Genomic DNA, 6,423 nt, shown 5'->3' with positions numbered 1-6,423 from the left:
TTATGGAATGGGATAAGCAAACTAGATGTTTATTATAATCACCTATTTTAATTTCTTCAATTCATTTAGTTTCAATGAAAGTTATAATGATTGTAATCTGGATCTTCATGCATTGATCTCAACTTTAGTATCAATGTGGACTGCGGAACATTATAAGGTTCAACTCTGCTTATTAAACTTGCCGGCTGTAGCATGGGTTTTCAGTGAAGACATCAAAATCACAAGAAAACTTAATTGGAAATTAGGGAATTAAACAAATCATGAAAAAATCACTTTTGTAACCAGTTATGACTTTTGTGATGAATAGGTTTAAGTGCAATAGTGCAGTATTTCCAAGATGTATCGCTTATTGTCTTATGATAGTGTGCTCAATGCAGAGGTGAGACCTGCCACAGACGAAGAACTTCCATCTCCATATATTGAAGAATTTCGGTAATTCTCTGAATTTTTTGTGATTGAAATATTTTATCTAATAATATGATGTTCCTTTACCAAAGTGAGGAGCTTCACACTCTATTCAGGGGCTGAACATACTGCTTCATGTTAACTTTCATTGACTTTATTTCTTTTTTCAAATAAATTTATCTCAGATACTTAGCTTATTACAAACACGTATGGTAGAAAAAGAATAAGACCACGTGCATTCTTTATTATACAATTTTTCTTCTAAATATTTAGTGGATTAAAAATTAAACTTGAAATTATGGATTAAAAGTTATAAGCAACAATTACAACTTTATTGTGTGACTAATTATGATTTATAAGTTTAACTTAATTTATCTCTAAATGTGATTAGAAGAGTGATTGCTCTTAGAGTGTTACTTTGTGTGTTTTTATGTTATGCCTATTTAAGTAAAAGGTCTGAATTTTGTAAAAGCAGTTTTTGATGTATTTTTTATTTGCTTGCTAGTTACTACTTTGTGTAGATGTTAACATTTCCATGTTGCATTACAGGTGATTGCTTCATGAACTGGCAAGAAAAGGATTCCTGCCATTGATATCCACTTGAACGATGGTGATAAGTGGATGTGTGCTGGCCATGAGGTGCGTGTAATGGACACTCCTGGTCACACCCAAGGTCACATTCATGCCCTATTTGCTTTAGTAATTCTTCTTAATATTGTAAAGTATTAAAAAAATCTGGTTTCCTTTATGTGGTTCATTTTTCTAGTGTTCTTTTTATTTATACCGTATGCAGGCCATATAAGCTTCTATTTTCCTGGATCTGGGGTAATTTTTACCGGAGACACTTTTTTCAACTTATCATGTGGCAAGCTCTTTGAAGGAACCCCACAGCAGGTTGTTTTAAATTGTACTTGTCCCTTTTTTCTTTTTTTTTTCTTTTAAGGTTTGAGATTTCTATCCAGTAATAGGTTGTTGCATCTTCGCACGTGTCTTATTTTTATATCTTGTTTTATCCCCTTGCTAGAAGTGTTTGATGTTGGATCGAGTGGCCTCAGAATAATTAAGAAGGGGGGGGGGGTTGAATTAATTGTTCCTAAACCTTTACTAATTAAAAAATTACTCTTTCAAGGCTTTTACTAAATTGTTAAGAGAATGAGGAGTAGAAGAGAAACTTAACAGAAAGTAAGTAGAAGAGAAACTTAACAGAAAGTAAAAGCGGAAATTAAATGCACAGCGGAAAGTAAAAGAGTAGGGAAGAAGGAAACAAACATACAAGAGTTTTTATACTGGTTCGGCAACAACCCGTGCCTACATCCAGTCCCCAAGCGACCTGCGGTCCTTGAGATTTCTTTCAACATTGTAAAAATCCTTTTACAAGCAAAGATCCACAAGGGATGTACCCTCCCTTGTTCTCTTTGAACCTAGTGGATGTACCCTCCACTAGAACTGGTCACAAGAGATGTACCCTCTCTTGTTCTCAGTCAAACCCAAGTAGATGTACCCTCTACTTGTACCACAAAGGATGTACCCTCCAATGTGTTGAGACAAAGATCTCAGGCTGTTAAACCTTTGATACTTTGTGAATGGGGATACAAAAGAATTCTCAGGCGATTAGTCCTTTGAACACTTTTGTATTAGGGAAAGGGAAGAATCAAAAGAATTCTTTGACTGTGTCATTTTGAATTCTTTGACAAGGGAGAAGGGAGACACAAAAGAATTCAGGTGGTTAGTCCTTCGTTCTTTTGGAAAAGGGAGAAGAGAGACACAAAAAGAATTCAGGCGGTTAGTCCTTGGCGAATTCTTTTTGGCAAAGGGAGAAGAGAATGAAAAGATGAATAGCACAAGTTTTCAAGGTTTAGAAAACCAAAAAACTTCAGAAAGTTTTTGGTACAAAGAAGAAGAAGAAGTTCAAAGAGATTCAAGGCTTGTAAAGGATTGATTGGAAAAGTAAAAGTGTGAAAGAATGAATTGAATTGAAAATGCAAAACAAAGCCTTGCTTTTATAGACTCTTCATGTCTGGTCAAGAAGACCATTTAGAAGAGTTATAACTTTTAGAAAAACTTAAAATCAATTTGAAAAAGTCAAAACCTTTTTGAAGAGTTACATCTTTTGATTTATCAGAAACAGTCACTGGTAATCGATTACCAAATTAGTGTAATCAATTACACAAAGCTTTCAAGTGAAAGGATGTGACTCTTCACATTTGAATTTGAATTTCAACGTTCAAGGGCACTAGTAATCGATTACCAAAACATTGTAATCGATTACAGCTTTTTGAAAATAATTGGAACGTTGTAAATTCAGTTTGAAAAATTTTTCAAACTCATTTTGCTACTGGTAATCGATTACAACAATACGGTAATCGATTACCAGAGAGTAAAAACTCTTTGGTAAAAGGTTTTGTCAAAAATTCATGTGCTATTCAAAGTTTTGAAAAAATACTTTTTAATACTTATCTTGATTGAGTCTTCTCTTTATTCTTGAATCTTGAGTCTTGAATCTTGATCTCGATTCTTGAGATCTTGAACCTTGAATCTTGAATCTTGATTCTTGTCTCTAGACTTTCTTCTTGAGTTCATGAATTCTTCTTGATTCTTATCTTGAACTCTTAAATTGTTTTTGGTTCACTTGAGTTCTTCTTTGATTGATCTTTGAGCTTTTTGTCATCACCTTTGTCATCATCATTATTATCATCAAAACACCTTTGAATCACCTTTGATTCACCATGAAGCTTTGCTTCTACAATCTCCCCCTTTTTGATGATGACAACTTCTGAAATCAAGAAATACACACACACACTTTTTCCTAGTCGATCACTCTCATAAATTCTCCCCCTTTGTTTTTGAATTTATGCTTATCTTAAAATTAAATTAATTACTCATGTGAGTTCTTGATTTAATCTCATTTCTCTCCCCCTTTGGCATCAACAAAAAGCCAAAGTGCGTATCAAAATTTAAGTATGCAAATATAACTAAACATTCATACAGCAACCATGAAAAACTATCAATCAAATCATGAAATAAGAACCATGAAACAACAATCATAAATAGATTAATTATGAAATCCACATAGTCAAATAACATACTTGTTCAACCATACCATGCAAATAAGGAAATAGTAAATTGTTCAAATACCATAATAATATAGCCAAAATACATGAGAATAGAAAACAGTCAAACAAGATATCATAACTATTCATCACACTAAAAATATAATACTCCATAGAATGTCATATAATCCAGAAAGTCATTCATAATATTCAAATAAAACATATATGAAAAAAAATATAAAACACAATATCAAATGTAAGTACATACCACTAGTCATATATTATTAAAGTAATTATGTTTAAAACACACAATCATAAATAACCAAGAGCAAGTCAATATAATCATCATGTTTAGTCATACTAAGCAAGTATTAAAAGAAATACTAAGTGTTCAAATGTCATAAAAACATAGCCAAATACAAGTTAAAAAAAAACAAAATATAATTATAATCTAAATCTATTATCAGAGAATCAAAACTTAATTCTAAGTAACAAAAATTAGTTATGAACACATACATGGTAACTAATTACTTATCTCAATTATTTTAGCATATTAATATAATTTTGACAAAAATCTAATCATGTCAAATTATATAAAAATGAATAAACATACAATAAATGTATTCATACAAGAGAGAAAAACTTATAAAAATAAAACAAGATAATAAATCATCCTCACATTATAATAGAAGCATATGTGCATAAATAACAAATAAGTCATAAGTCATCAAAACACAAATCATTTGTCTAAGTTACTTGCATCTAGAAATTCTAATTCTCTTCTAATGGTGTAGAAAGAGTCTTTAGTTAGTGGTTTTGTGAAGATGTCTACAAGTTGGTTTTTAGTATGTACAAATTTTAAAACACAGTCACTTTTTTCCTAAGACTAAGTGCTAATTGACTATCAACACATACCAAGATGAGTTATTTTTAACATAGATTGTTTCATCACATCAAAATAATTTTATTTGAAATAAAATATAATAGTTTTGAAAAGCATAAAAAATATTTTGAACAATCAATCAAGTAATTCAAATACATCAAACAAGAATTATACAAGGATTGAAGGATATAGATAACAGGCATCATCAAACATTCAGATTTGTTAAAGATAATTTAAAAACTTAGAAAGTTCAAAGAACTCAATCAATCATGTAATCATTATTTTCTCTGAAACCTACATGCTCAATATCTTTATCATGCTCATGCTTGATAACACATTTTTCAGAATCAAAAAGATACTTTATATATGAAAATTCTTATAAGAATAAATAAATATATCATAATGGATTTAAAAAAAAAAATTATGAATGAACCTTAGCAAGTAATTCACATGTCATATTAAAAATTATGCAAGAGATATAAAACCATACATAACCATTCATAAATGACTAATCACATATCACATCAAAAATCATGCATAATCATTTTAAAAATATATATTATCAAAATAATAAACATAACTTTTAAGCACAATCAATCGTCAAACATTTCAAATTAATTAAATTTAATTAATAATCAACTAACTATACACAATATTTTAAAAAATTCAAATTTCAAAAATTTTAAATTTCTAATTTCAACTTCTAGTAACTTCCTTTTTCAACTTCCAACTTCCAATAACTTCCACTTTCATTTTCCAACTTCTAGTAACTTCCAACTTTCAACTTTCAACCATACCATCCATAACTGATATATATATATATATATATATATATAGGCTCTAAAACTATATGTGTTTTTGTTCTTGAGTTGCAGATATAGAATTTCCTTTGACAGGGTGAGTTTTCTGCATTTTTTATTTTTCTTCATTTATTTTGATAATGTTGACAGGGCATTGCTTGATTCATTTGGTTCAGCTTGTCAGTTCAGGACCTCACTGGCTTGCCACTCTTTTCTCACTTTTTTAAGTTATAAAGATATTTACATGAAAAATCTCAAAGTTTCTTTCATTTAGTTTATGTTATTGTTTGGTAGGCATGCTAATTTAACTTAATTTATTGCTTTTCTCAACATGTTCCTTTCTTTAAAAGTGTTTTAGTCTCTATCTCAGCTGCATGCCTGCATGTTTTTTTGTTGTGGTATTATTGGTTAATAGATATTTGTCATATTTTTAGCAGTATAATGGATGAACAATTGAGGATACTAAAAGTCATTGTTGTGCAAGGCCAAAAATTAGTGATCCGGGATTCAAGAGCAATGACCCTTATGTTGTTGTCAAGCTAGGGAATCAAGTAACTTGGGTTTACATTTCAGTTTTGTCTTATATCTTTTTTATGTCAACATTATGTAGCGTTTTTAAAACATCTGAACGTTGAAATGATTCACTAATTATCATGTATATCAGACAGCAAAGACCAGGGTCCTTCATTTTTGCTTGAATCCTGTCTTATTTATTTGCATTTGTAAATATACACTTTTGTTTGTTGACGATTCATTTTGCATTTTGGAAAGAAAAAAAAAGCTTGAGATTGAAAATTTAGGACTTGTTAGTTAACAGGTCAGGGTCAGACCTCTACCTATTTTCTTCTATGTATCAATATGATAACCTAATAAGTAAAATGGTAAACAATAAGGGTGTAGTAATTAACTCACCACTTGTATCTTTGTGAGTTTGGCCACATTCAATTTGCAGCCAAAGATAACCATTACCACATTACTAACCGGTTTAGTGGTATATATCTCCTCCCAGACAATTTACATGCATTTTATTATAACATATTGATAAGTTTTGTGGCGAAATATTTGAAATGGTGAGTTAAATTAGGTTGTAACTATGTTGGTTTTTGGATAGGAAGTATTTGATAAAGATTTTTTGAAGGCTGATGACAAGATGGGAAATAGTTTTCTAAACCTTCAACCATCAAACTCTGCAGCCAGATAAAGATTTTTAAAGGTGTACTTATCATATTTTCAATTAATTTTCTAATTATATGTACTTATCATATCTTGATTTAATTTTTAAAAT

The sequence above is a fragment of the Glycine max genome, chromosome 18, assembly GCF_000004515.6.
Source record: "Glycine max cultivar Williams 82 chromosome 18, Glycine_max_v4.0, whole genome shotgun sequence".
Lineage (NCBI taxonomy): Eukaryota > Viridiplantae > Streptophyta > Magnoliopsida > Fabales > Fabaceae > Glycine > Glycine max.
The sequence above is the reverse complement of the archived record's forward strand: the minus strand, read 5'-3'. Positions refer to the sequence as shown.